The 14348-nt window shown below is 45.0% G+C and overlaps 1 protein-coding gene across 1 annotated transcript in view; it reads right to left on the reverse strand.

Moving 5' to 3' along the window:
- The window catches only part of SMIM8 (small integral membrane protein 8), a 723388-nt gene that overhangs the window by 541282 nt on the left and 167758 nt on the right, over positions 1-14348 (reverse strand). The window lies entirely within an intron of this gene.

Genomic DNA, 14348 nt, shown 5'->3' on the forward strand with positions numbered 1-14348 from the left:
GGAAGGACCCACCGGGTCATCGAGTCCAACCGTTCCCATCAATCACTAACCCATGTCCCTCAGCACCTCGTCCACCCGTGCCTTAAACACCTCCAGGGAAGGTGAATCAACCACCTCCCTGGGCAGCCTCTGCCAGTGCCCAGTGACCCTTTCTGCGAAATATTTTTTTCTGATGTCAAGCCTGAACCTCCCCTGGCACAACCTGAGGCCATTCCCTCTTGTCCTGTCCCCTGTCACTGGGAGAAGAGGCCAGCACCCTCCTCTCTACAACATCCTTTCAGGTAGTTATAGAGAGCAATGAGGTCTCCCCTCAGCCTCCTCTTCTCCAGGCTAAACAACCCCAGCTCTCTCAGCCGCTCCTCATAAGGCCTGTTCTCCAGCCCCTTCACCAGCTTCGTTGCTCTTCTCTGGACTCACTCCAGAGCCTCAACATCCTTCTTGTGGTGAGGGGCCCAGAATTGAACACAGGATTCGAGGAGCGGTCTCACCAGTGCCAAGTACAGAGGGAGAATAACCTCCCTGGACCTGCTGGTCACACCGTTTCTGATCCAAGCCAAGATGCCATTGGCCTTCTTGGCCACCTGGGCACACTGCTGGCTCATGTTCAGTCACTGTCAACCAACACCCCCAGGTCCTTCTCCTCCAGGCAAAGCCTTGGTGAATGTTTAGTACGCTGAAAGGAGTTTCCAAGTCTTCCCATGGAAGTGTTTAAGGGTTCCACTCAACCTGTCTCTCCTCCTCTTTCTCCAATGAGGCTTAAAATAGTTTCAGCTCCGAAAAGAGTTACACGATTTTAAGAATTGATTTAATTATAGCTCTAGTGTTTTAACTCCAGCACCTGCAGGAAGCCTTGATGAATCTGTAGTATACAGAAAGGAGTTTCCAAACCTTCCCATGGAAGTGTTTAAGGGTTCCACTCAACCTCTCTCCTCCTCTTTCTCCAACAAGGCTTAAAATAGAGTGCATTTTCAGCCCTGAAAAAAGTTACACAATTTTAAGAGTTTATTTAATTATAGCTCTAGTGTTTTTAGTGTGAAGTCATGAATTGCTTTCAAGACTTCCCTTCTGTGGTTATATGCTAAGCTTTTCACTGCGGTTTGGCATATGCACACTGAAGAGAAAACCTGCCAATGCCTTAAGAAAACAGCTCGTTAGGGGTACAGCGTGGGGTGATCGCCACTTGGTCAATCACACTGACTGGTAGCCCCACCTGCTCCTTGAAGTTGTGTTAACCACAGCATGGGCCCACATCTTCTACCACTGTTAAATGCCAAAATCATCTGGAGAGAGGAATTTTTGAAAGTTAGCTTTTGGAGTGTTGTAACTTCTGTATACTTTCTTGCAACTTTTTGACAATTGTACATTGTAAGCAGTGACTGGTTGATTTTTTTCTTAAAAGCAGAACTTTCCCCACTGTGTAGAGAACTGACCATTTCTTACAGCATTACAGAGACACTGTGCGTGGCTGTCTCCTTTCTGCTGGCTGATGTCATGCCCTGGTTTCCTGGGTACCCAAAGTCCACGAGACGGAATCTGAACTCATTTGGTCTGTTTGTTTCCTCAGATGGCTGGAAAATGAATGAGCCTGTATTTTCTTCCATGATGGCTGTGCTCCGCTGTCCTCGTGCTCCCATATGTGACTTGAATTAAAACAGCTGTGAGGTATCTTCTCATTCCCTTGGATGACGGTGCATCCCCATCCCAGGAGAATCCCTACTGGCATGAGCTGTGCTAGCAAAAACTGTAGTTGTGCTTCCTCTCCCATTTTTCACATCCCCTTTGGATATATTTCACCCCTTCACTGACCTGTGCTGACAGTCTGGCTGGGATTCAGTTCAAAGCCAAGACACTTTTAGGTGTTCACAAGTTGGGGTCTACACAGGCTCTACTTTCCTTAAGCTCTCGTTGTGGTCAACAGACACTCACTGACTCTTAGAGGGTGATAAAGTCACCTTGAAGGAGGCACTCTGGCTGGGTTTCATCACCTAGACAGAGGTGTAGTCTCCAGGTCTTCCTTCAGAGAGGGAGATGTTGCGTTGGTGTTGTGTCATATCTGCCAGCCTCATGCAGTTGTCTTGGATGACTGGTATCTCTTTTTGTGCAACTGAGTGTCACGTATCGTGGCTGGTCTGCTTGGATTGCTCTTCAGAGTGCATTCCTTGTCCTGACTAGATCTCCACTGACTTTATGAGAGTTTGAACAGTTCATCAGTGTGTAGAAAGTAAACACCGGTTCTGAGTTCAGACACGCCCTTCATCCTGACCCAGTGGCCCTGCTCTAAACCTGCTAGACAAATAGCAACACCGGCATTACCAAGGGGCCCAGATCTGCTAGGAAGTCAGCTGTGTTAGGAACAAAGCCAACTCTGGCCAGTTGCTTTGCTTCTGGATGGCCAAACTTGCATGCATGTTTGCAGCAAACACCATTTATCTCATTGGCATCTATCTGACCTCATTTTCTTTTCTCACCAGTCACTGTCCCCAGCCACACCATTTCTAAACAGATGCTAGTTCTGCCCACTGCAGCTCTTTGCAAACACAGAGACGCAGCAAAACCCTGAAGGAACCAGAATACACTTGCACTCACAATATTGTCTTTGGCTTGTACAACACAGCCCTACCCAAAATTCCACAGAGCCTGCAACAGGCATACTTTTTTCTGGGCTGGGAGAGCGTATCAGAAACAGCCTAGGCTGTCCTGAAAAGACACTGCACCTCATGTAGCAGGGATGGGCAATGGAGTACTCATTGCAGGGCACCTTACCTCTTGTGCCTGCTGGCGTTGGCTGTTCATTGTGTCTCCATTACCAAGCTTCTCGTTCTCATTCTGCAAACATCTCATCTCATGTAACATTCATTTGTGAGGTGATCAGACACATAACTGGGCATCCTCTTGCTGTAGGAAGGGCTCGTTGACAACAGTTCCTTATTCTGCAAAGCAGCTTCCTGGATACTTAAAGCAAGAAGAAGGAGAATATGTAGGACCAGCCTTGTGATAAAAAGGCTTACCCCAGCACCATGTGTGGATGCCCAGAGCAGGGATATCTGAGCCAAGGAATGTTCTTCTAAAACAAGATGTCTACTATATATCCACCTGCCCCTATTGTGGCCTCTCCGGCTTACCACTGATGTTTTAAGGAAAAGCATAACATTGCGCAAATGCACAGAAATACACGAGGCTGTGGGAATTGAAGTTAGAGTAGATAAGAGAACACCATAACGTGTGTGTCTACCAATTCTATGAGAAAGACAGAAGGCTAAAGAGAGAGAGGAAGTGATTAATGTGTAACTGTTAGCTGACTCCATCCTTTCTCCCCTTCTACTCCCCAGAAAAATGTGATGAAGCCATGCTCCAGGATGCCAGTGGCACACCCCGTGATAGTGGAGATCAGTCTTTGTATTCAGCACTGGCGTATGTCTCAGGAAAGCTCTTCCGGACCCTCTTTAATAACTTTGAAAGCTCTCACACAGCACTGGTTCAGACATGGGAAGAAGTGTTGCAAACCTTGGCTGGGGAAGGGTGAATTCCACAGCCAACTTGCAATACCTTGAGGAAGCATGAGTATTACCTCTCCTTCATTGTGGTTTCCCTCTAGGAAGTGGGTTGCTCTGTATTGTTCCTCTAGGCCACTCAGCAGAGGTGCATGGGCATTGCGCTATTGATCTTGCTTTGGAAGGCAGAATGGAACAAAGGATAAAAAATATATCTTGGCTTTTTGGATTAAATGTTACTAGCAGTAATTTATGAAGTTTATGCAGAGAACATCCAGTGAAAGGCTTCTTCCCTGGCATCTCTGTTGCAGGGCCTAACAGCTCAGATCAGGCATTGCAACATTCTTGGTTTAAAAATACTCTGGAATGGGCCATTCAGCTACACTTGATAGCTTCTATGGAAACCTGGGGCACTGAGGCCAAGGAAGCCCTTTCTTCAGGGACTGGCTTTGAGATAACTAAGAGCTATCACAGTCTCTGGCAGCCAGCTGGGTAAATGTCTCACATGGGTGGAATTTTTCGTGCTCTACCACAAGCATTCTAGGATGATCTGTCTCAGCAATCAACTGAGCTGCTAGGAACGGTGGTTTCTGGCATTTCTTTGCTTGGAGATGATAAGGGGATAGCCAGACTTCCCTCTTCAGCTTTTACACAGGCAGGGGCTTTCTCTACTGTCCTTCTAGCTGTATGATTGAGAGAGTCTAAACTGAGGTCAGCCACTTCTTACCCAAGAATGAGAACTCAGAAACATGAGCCATCTCAGTGGACTTCAGAAGACTGTCAGTGTCATAAACAACATCACTGGCTTCTTGTACAACTCACCATCTCCATGCGTAGCTTCATTTTGCCCCACTTCACATAACCTTCAAGACAAGCTGTCCTTGCTTTTTCCAGGGCTGAGCAAGATGCATTTCCTCCTTGGGTACACTCCTACCATTGTGGCAGTGGGCTCCTAGGGATGCCATAGAGACAGAATGATCCCCCATGTTATTTCTTCCCTCAGTAAATTCTTTGGTAAATTCTCATTACCATCCTGGTGGAGTGGGAATCTTCATCCCTTACCTCTCTGTCCTGTCTCTTACAAGTAAGAATTTTCATTGTTATGCTTAGTCTGAATAGACTCAGTTCCGTTTGATGCAACTATATTTCTTTCTTTGGTTGATAGCACTAACTGTTGTTGGACTCGTGGCATTAACTGAAGTAATATAGGTGCTTTATCTCTGGCATAGTGATTTTATTTTACTAAAATAAAATGTAATTTATGTAATGTAATAAATGTAATTTATTTTACTAAAATAAAATGTTTCTTTTATAGAGAATGATTTGCTAATTACTCTTTGCATGTGATGGAGGGGCTAGGGAAAAGGAAAGAGTGGCTAAGTTTTTTTGGGGTGGGCTGTACACCGGTTTCTCAAGCAGTATGCCAAGTCAGAAATGTGCCAAAACCCTCTCTAGAAAAAACGGCTCTGTCCTTCCCAGAGTAGAGCTAGAGTGGGAAGGGGACAGTGACTAATTCCACCCTTCCAGCTGGTAAGGCACTCTCATTACTTCTTCCCTTACAATGGAACAGCAACCACATGTGGTTGTTTGAACTGTGTGCTGCTGAAAGCAGATTTAACTTCCTCTGCCTCCGTTCCCACTCCCACAGCTCCTGATCACCATGGTTCACTGTAGACAAAGTGCATTTCACCAGTATTACTTAGACGTCCTGGACACATTGCTTAGATTCAGCCACATAACTTTGGCACATAGTGCTATTTGGCTAGAAAACATTATGCCACTAGTATTATGAATATTTATTGTCTGTTCCTTAGGAGTGCTTAGATTCCAACGCAAGAAGCATCTCAGATGTTAGGTATTACTCACACAGGACATAAAAAAGAGCCTTTAGTTCAGAATTTACAGTCCAGACTAAGAGTACATAGGTTAGGCTGTTAAACAAATAACTGAGTAGGGAGAAGTATCAGATGGAAAAGAGGGTCCGGGAAAGACAATGTAGAAATCTAAAATAAAACAAGCTTTGAAAACAAAGTTGGAATTTGCTTATGGATTTATTGTTTGGTCAGAAAATACAATTTGGAAATCAAACCCACAGACTAGCTGGGTCTCTCCTTGCCTGACCTGTTAAATTGGGTAGTTGTGTGTTTTGCACCTGTCATTAATAAAGTATGTTGATTGCCACTAACAATGTGAAAGATCATAGTATTTTTTAAGCCATGATGCAAAATACCTTATTCTTAAATATGTTTCCCATGAGGAAGCAGCTAACAAGTAGTCAATGCAGAGGTAGATATCCTATCTCTCATAGGCACCTATTTCAGGATAAAATCTCTATTGACTGGAGCAAGCCCAGATAACCTTAGTTAGGTGAGACAAGTCTCATGTGCATACAGGATGTGAGCATACCTTTCAACATACATATGCAACCACATATACATCTAACATGCATCAGTGGTATATAAAATTAAGACAAAGATGTAAAATTATCTTAAAAGACAGGAAATCTCACAACCAATGTTGGCCATACAATGTTAATTTGACTTCACTGTGCATATATGTTATGCTTGTGTTTTAATTATAAGATCATAAAACATATTTTTAAATTGGACTTCTGATTCATGTACTGTGTCGAACAGACTGTGGAACCCCTCACTGCTATACCTCAGTGCTACCAGAATGTTACTTAATTTCTAGAGTTGCATTACTCTAGGGTAATGTAGCGATCTCATCACCATTTTACAAGTCAGGGATTTATGATGCACCAAAATCATAAATCATAGTGAAGAAATGGTGAAATCATAGCACAGAATCATAGAATCACCAGATTAGAACAGACCTCTTGGATCATCGAGTCCAACCATTCCTATCAATCACTAAACCGTGACCCTGAGCACCTCGTCTACCTGTCTTTTAAATACCTCCAGGGATGGGGACTCCACCACGTCCCTGGGCAGCTTGTTCCAGTGCCCAGCAAGGCAGGTGTCAATCTCTTCTGCCAAGTAACAAGTGACAGGATGAGAGGAGATGGTGTGCTAGGGGAGGTTTAAATTGGCTATTAGGAATAATTTCTTTACTGGAAGAGTGGTGAAGCATTGAACAGGCTGCCCAGGGAATGAGTGGAGTCACCTTCCCTGGAGGTGTTAAAAAAATGTGTAGACATGGCACTTCAGGACATGGTTTAGTAGGAATGGTGGTGTTGGGCTGGTGGTTGGACTTGATCTTAGAGATCTTGTCCAACCTTAATGAGTCTATGCTTCTATGAAATTAAGAGCTTATTATTTATTTATTTGTTAGCTTATTTATTAAATTAAGATAGAAACATCACCCTCCCCAGCTTCAGTCTCCTAAGACATGGCTTTTCAGAGTTCTCAGGTGGATATAGTTCTTTACTCAAGCATGATGCCCCTTCAGTTGTAGCCTTTGTTAATCCTACACACTGCAAACCACTTACCCTCAAGTCAAGCTTCAGATGACATGATCACCACTTAGAAAACAAAAGTGAGTAGTGACTAGCAACAGTTTCACTAAGTGAATTCCCAAATACCATGGCAAACCTACAAAGGTGCAACAGTGCTGAAGTCAAGTGCTGTTCTTAAGGGTTTGTCCAGTGACTCTAACCATGACGACAACCTTTTTCTTTAAACCCCTGTCTCATGTCTTATGTTCTTTGTACTTCTATAACAAATGAGGTATTAAGAGAGGGAAAGCACCTTCCTTCATTGTATGAACCTGTCGCCCCTCAAACCAGGCTTTTCCATACAGAGAATGAAACGAAATTCCAGCGAATAAATAGCAAGTGGCCATGTAGTCCAAGACCCCACCGTAACGGCCTTTCACAGGTGACTGAGTAAAAACAATCTTTTATGCTGACATTACCTGATCTGTCTCTGCGACTTTAGCAAGTTTTTTAAAAATAATTTAGTCTGCAATGTCCTAGGGTTTTTAAAAAAGCAAATGAGAACAAAACCAGAAGTTACATCATGTGACAGGATATTATTCCTATGGTACCACAGCTGGTTTGGAACCTCTACATCCACAGTTTAGACCTCTTCCTGCTGACCCCTGCCAAAATGACAGACAGCAATAGCGTGTTTTCATCCTTCAAGGTGCAGTATTATACTAGGTTTCACAGAGACTTATAGAAAGCAGAAGTGTGTCACATATATGTCCCAAGACCTCTGTAGAGAGATGGGATTCACTGGTTAACAAAACATCCTTTCTGTTTTTTCTTTCCCTCTTCAATCTCTCTTGTCTCTTCTCTATTGTTGATTGGACTCGATCCAGTGGGTCTTTTCTAGTGATTCTGTGATTCTGCCAGTAGGGTTTTTTTTTTCCCTCTCTGGCTCCAGGTACTAACCCCATTCTTTTTGCCTGTACTACCTCTCATTTCATTCTTTCCTCTGCCAATCCAGTGAGTTAGTTTGATTTCAATGCCCTGACCTGCCACCAAGCTACCAGTCAACTCCTCTTTCTTTGGCTAACCCTCCAGTCCTCCCCACGTGTTCAGCCTGGATCTTCCTGGTTCCCACTTCCAATTCCAGCCCCAGATTCTTTCTACTTTCCATGCCCAAAATATTTATGTTGAAAAATACAGTCAATCACTTAGCATCTAAGTATTATTCAAAATGCATAAATGGAAAAGTTATAATTTTTTTTTTCTAGGAGATTTGCTCATTTGCAATCGATACCTAGTATTTTTTACTCTCGAGGCAAACGGTTCTCAGCCGTCGTGCTCAAGCACTGTTCGCCTAGGGCGATGCTGCACTCTGCTGGATGCAGCTAGTTCCATCACTTGCAGTTTTTAGTCTTCCCAGTTTTCCTGCAATTAATTTGTATTCAGGAATTTTCAGTACAAGTACAATTTTAGCACAAATAATTTATACATTCCAGTATTGTTTTTCATGAAAGCTAACTGACAAGTCTCTCTCTGTTTTGGCCTCTGTTATACTAAAATCCTAAGATATAAGAAAATTAGAGGAAGCAAAAGAGATGAAGGCGCGGAAATACATCTGACCATCCAGGTGTTTCCTTTGGGTTTGCCAGAACTCAGTTCTGCAAGTGGCATCTCTTGTGAGAGAGGTCTCCATAGTCCATGCCCCTTTGACCAAACATCCCAACTATGATACGCTCCAGGCACCTTTCTCCAGCTCCTCTTACTTAGAAGCACCTCTAAGGAAAAGTCTGCATGAAATTTGCAAACAACCCAAGGACTCAACGGGTCTAATTAAAACAGAATGTACTAAGAATGTACAGGAAAATCAGAGTGGACCAGAAAGACTTCTCTGAGTAACTAATTCAGTTTACTCAGCGAAGGTCAGGCTGGGGAGGTACACCTTGGATTCATTACAAAGGAAGCAATATCTTACTTGTCCTTCGCTCCTGTCCTCGGGCAGCTGTCAGCAAGACAATCTCTTCCTTCCTCTCCTTTCTGATCCTCTTGACTACAGTGTCTCAGAGACACAGCCTCTAGTGTCCGGCATTTCTTGTCCCTACTGTTCCCACAAACACTGTTCCTTTATAGCCTGTGACCACTTTTGATGTTCAAGTTGTGATCGGTTTCATTACCTTGTAACATGGGCTGGTCACAGTTATATTTCCACAATGAAATGTCTGCACCATCTGGGATAAGAGTCTCTCTTCTCTCTACAGTGGTTAACACCTTCTAACATGACCCTCATCCCTGCCCCCTCCAACTAACTCTGGAGTTATATTTCCCAATTTCCTTTCTCAGAACTTGGCATTTCAAAAGCCTCTTTGATCTTGCCATCACCTCGGCATGCCTGAAGGGTAAAGATGTGTAGACTGTGGTTTCCATGTCAGTCTGCCCTCATTCAAGGTGTTGGACTGGCTAGGTTGATTTGTCTGAAAAGCAACAAGACTGGAATTTTCATTCTGTTTTATTATTTATGCTTCTCCTTCACAACACTGATGAATTCTTGACAAATTGATATCCATTCATCCCAGTGGCTAGGGACTTTGCTACCTTTTGGTCCACAAAGCTCTGTTTCTGGATTGTATTTATTTCTCTGTTTCTCATATCTTAGTGTTTGATTCCTGTGTGACCTGAGCTGTCAGCAAAACAAAAGAAGATTCCATGAGTGGAATGACAAGCAAGAAAAAAGCACAATACTGCACTTCTGCCTTCTTATTTATGGCAGAGATAGGGATGCAGGATCTGAAAGGCCTTACCTATAAAGAACAAGTCCAGTCAAATTTTGAATTAAAAAATAGAATCTGTATTTACATAGGAATGGTGTCATACTTCCTAGGTGGTAATACCTCGATACTCTAAAAGTGTAGGTGGCATTCATTCTGTTCTTCCAGTACTAAGCAGCAACAAATGGCAGTCTTTTATTCTGCAGAAGCCCAGGACAATTTCAAGTGATGAAGATTTCAGTATAAGACAACCTCAAAAATCTGCAACTCTCCCTGGCTCAGCTTTCCCTCAGATGCTGTCCATAACAAACATTTCTTGATCCCCAAAGGCCCTGAACATGGAAAGGACCCAGCAGACTTCTTTTTTTGCCTTGCTATTTTGCACACACATAAACCAGCTACTGTTCTGAGCTATTTCCATACAGCTTAGCATGACTGCCAGAAAGCTCCTCAGAAAATTACAAGTATTTCCCCTTAGCTTATTTTTGCTATCCATCCCATATTTTCGAAACAGCTTTTATTAAGCAGCTATGTGCTATTCTGCCCATTGAGATGCTGCCACCATAGGTAAACGGTAAGTATTGCCCACTGATAAGCATAATTACAAGAAACACTGGGATTTCAGAAGAGAACAGGGATCTCTTGGTACTTGTGATACCAAATAGTATTAGTGACATTATTAGTTTTATTATTTATTATTTAATACTTAATATTTAATATTATCATTTCACTAGACAATGCTGACTTTTAGAATAAAATGTCATGTTAAAAGGATCCATTCTTATTAATCTTGACTGAAAAGTGTGTTGGAAAGATGCTAAGAGTTACCAGCATAACATGTTTCACAATTTAAATTTTTTTTTTTTTAATTTAGAAATGCCTATTCATTTGGAATTTTAGGTAATTGATGCTGAAATGGGTGAGAAAGTGTCAAGGTCAAAATAAAATGTCCTTTACATTTTTCAGTGGACCTGGTTTATTTTCTTTTCAGATTATTACTTCACAAAAATGTTTAAAGTGTTGCCTTTTTGACTGGTTTTAAAGCAGGACTCGCAGTTTTGTGCTATAAACCTTTCCGGCACCGCTACACCACTCGCCAGGAGTGGGTAGGTGCAAATTACTAACCAGGCCCACAGGTGACAGTAGGCGTGTGGGTCACAACAGCCTTGCTTGGGTTGAATGCAAGAGTGTATAAAATAAACGTGAGGAAGCATTAAGGCCATGAGGCAGGTTCTGGACTCAGATGGGCTTGGGTCAAGTCCTGGGAAGTGCCAAGGACACAGAAAAGCCCCCAGTCTTGGCACAGCACCTCAGCTTCTTCAAAACTTCCCCCCTGTACTTGGTGCTGGTGAGGATATTCCAATACTGTGTTCAATTTTGGGCTTCTGACTACAAGAAGGATATTGAACTGCTGGAGTGTGTCCACAGAAGGACAGTGAAGCTGGTGAAGAGCATGGAGCACAAGTCTTACGAAGCGCAGCTGAGAGAACTGGGGCTGTTTAGTCTGGAGAAGAGGAGGCTGCGGGGAGACTTTATCACTCTCTACAGCTACCCCAAAGGAGCTTGTAGTGAGGTGGGTGTTGGTCTCTTCTCCCAAGTAACAAGCGATAGGATGAGAGGAAATGTCCTTAAGTTGCACCAGGGGAGATTTTGACTGGATATTAGGAAATATTGCTTCAACAAAAGCACTGCAAGCATTGGAACAGACTAAGTTGATGTACTTAACAGACATGTAGATATGACATTTAGGGACATGCCATAGCTTGGCAGTGTTAGGTTAAGGGTTGGACCTGATGATCTTTAAGGTCTTTTCCAACCTAAATGATTCCACGATTCTGTGATCTAAAATGGCAGTGCCAGTGGCAGTTCCCTCCAGGCCATCTTCCAACCTTTTCTAACAGTTCTAAGGGCACAGAACACTCCAGGCAATGCCAGGCACCCTCGTCTGGCTCCCATTGCCCAGCGTGCTCCCAAGACGTGCTCAGTGTATGTAAGGCACTGCAAAAGCTCGCTGCAAGTGCCCACCTGGACTCTGCTGCTCTCTGCTCCTGCCCAACTCACTGCTGCATCCACATACCTGCATGCTGTCCGCTGCCTCCCACCTCCCCACGGCCATCGTGGGTGTGGGATGCCCACAGCATGGATCACTGAGAGCAGCAGCCGAACATGCCTTCCCTGATGCTGAACCTCCAAATCCCGTGGCGAGGCAGGGCACGACACAGCTGGGAAAGGTGCTCATAGAGTCATAGAATGGTTTGGGTTGGAAGGGACTTTAAAGATCATGTAATTCCAACTTCTCTGCCATGGGCAGGGACATCTCCCACCAGACCAGGATGCTCAAGGCCCCATCCAACCTGGCCTTGAACACCTCCAGGGATGGGGCAGCCACACCTTCTCTGGGCAACCTGTGCCAGTGTCTCACTGCTCTCATGGTGAAGAAATTCTTCCTAATGTCTAGTCTAAATCTGCCCCTCTCCAGTTTATACCCCAAAATCTTCCCCCTTCCAACTTAAAGCCATCCCACCTTGTTCTATCACTCCAGGCCCTTGTAAATGTCCCTCCCCAGCTTTCTTGTAGCCCTTTCAGGTACTGGAAGCTGCCCTAAGGTCTCCTGGAGCCTTCTTTTCTCCAGGCTGAACAACCCAAACTCTCTCAGCCTGTCCTCGTATGGAATACCTTGAATCATCTTTGTAGCCTTCTCTGGACCCATTCCAACAGCTCCATATCCTTCTTATGTTGAGGATTCCAGAACTGGACACAATACTCCAGGTGAGGTCTCGCAAGAGAGGAGTCTGTCCCCTTCCAGGACACGGCAGGGCTGGGCTCATCATGAGCCGTGAAAGCCTGCCTGTGGGGCACTTTCCTATGACCTTCATGAGAAGGGGGCTCTGGCTCTGCTCGTGGCTTGCTCTCCCACCCCGCTGTCTCCTGCCCCGCAGTCCAGGGTGACAGCAGTGCCTGTCCCCTTCCCCTTCATGTCCTGTGGAACAGGACGTGGGGTTCACAACAACCTTGTGCAATGCTGCAGAGGTGGGGAAGAGCGGCTGGAAAGTTGCCTGGAGGAGAAAGACCTGGGGGTGCTGGTTGACAGTGACTGAACATGAGCCAGCAGTGTGCCCAGGTGGCCAAGAAGGCCAATGGCATCTTGACTTGTATCAGAAATGGTGTGACCAGCTGATTCAGGGAGGTTATTCTGCCCCTGTACTCGGCACTGGTGAGGCCGCTCCTTGAATACTGTGTTCAGTTCTGGGCCCCTGTCCTGATCCAATATCGGGGAGGGTTCTTAAACAATCCCAAGAGACCAAGATTAAGACACAACTGAGGTCAGATGCCATACAATCTTGTGAGCTTTATTTTAACAACTGACAACAGCAACAGGACAGAGAGGAAAAGAAAAGTTAGAATCACTAAGCAAGAAGATGGTAGAGATGCAGCTAATTACCACCAGCAGGAATCTAGTGATGTCCCATTGGATTGGTCTCGGTGCAGGTGATGATGAAGACACGGCCACGGAGCGACGATGATGCTCCAAGCTTCGGGTAGACCAGGGGGCACATGCAGTAAAACACACAAGGTCGAATCCACCGAACAATGAAGCAACCAAGCACCCCGAGCCCACTGAGCAATGAAGAAGCCAGAGGCTCCCCCATTTATTGCCCCAGTCCATGATTTCCCCGAATAGTCCACCCATTTCCAGGAAAGCATTGTCATGCCCAGGTGCAACTTGATAGGCATGCTTCAGGTGGATGTTGTGGTCCAGAAAGGCATTGTTATGCTCAGGTGTTCAACTTGTTAAGCGCGCTTCGGGTGGATGTCATGGTTTTTCCGTTGGGGACAGTTCGTCTCTGTGGCTGGCAGCTCTTATGGGATCAGCTCTTCATTGCAATAAAGATCTCTTACGAGACCATGGTGGATGGCAGTGATGTTGAGCCAAAACAGCTTGATGGTAATGGTCCCTTACAGCCCCTCACCACAAGAAGGATGTTGAGGCTCTGGAGCGAGTCCAGAGAAGAGCAACAAAGCTGGTGAAGGGGATGGAGAACAGGCCTTACGAGAAACGGCTGAGAGAGCTGGGGATGTTTAGCCTGGAGAAGAGGAGGCTGAGGGGAGACCTCATTGCTCTCTACAACTACCTGAAAGGAGGTTGTAGAGAGGAGCGTGCTGGCCTCTTCTCCCAGGTGTCAGGTGATAGGATGAGAGGAAATGGCCTCAAGTTGTGCCAGGGGAGGATCAGATATAGGCATCAGGAAAATTTTCTTCACCAAAAGGGTTATCAGGCACTGGCAGAGGCTGCCCAGGGAGATGGTTGGGTCACCATCCCTGGAGTTTAAAAGATGGGTAGACGAGGTGCTCAGAAATATGATTTAGTAGTGGACAGGTACGGTTGGACTTGATGATCAAACCAAATGATTCTATGAGGTGTGGAGGCCACAGTGGGCACTTCTGGCTGTGGGGTGGCTGGACCAGCTTTGCTGGGGGGGCTAGGAAAGGAGAGCACCCACAGGGCTTGGGGAGCTGCCCTGCCATGTGGCGACTGGGCAGGCTGCTGGGCTCCACACTGGAAAGCCAGGGATCCTTTGAAAGGGATGTGGCTCACACTCCAGGTCAGTGTTGGGCTCATCCCAGTGTGAGTGTCAGCTGATTGTAATCCCAGGTGGAAAAGGGACGCTTAAATCAATTCCCCAGTATTGCTGTACTTCA

This window comes from Phaenicophaeus curvirostris, chromosome 2, assembly GCF_032191515.1.
Source record: "Phaenicophaeus curvirostris isolate KB17595 chromosome 2, BPBGC_Pcur_1.0, whole genome shotgun sequence".
NCBI lineage: Eukaryota > Metazoa > Chordata > Aves > Cuculiformes > Cuculidae > Phaenicophaeus > Phaenicophaeus curvirostris.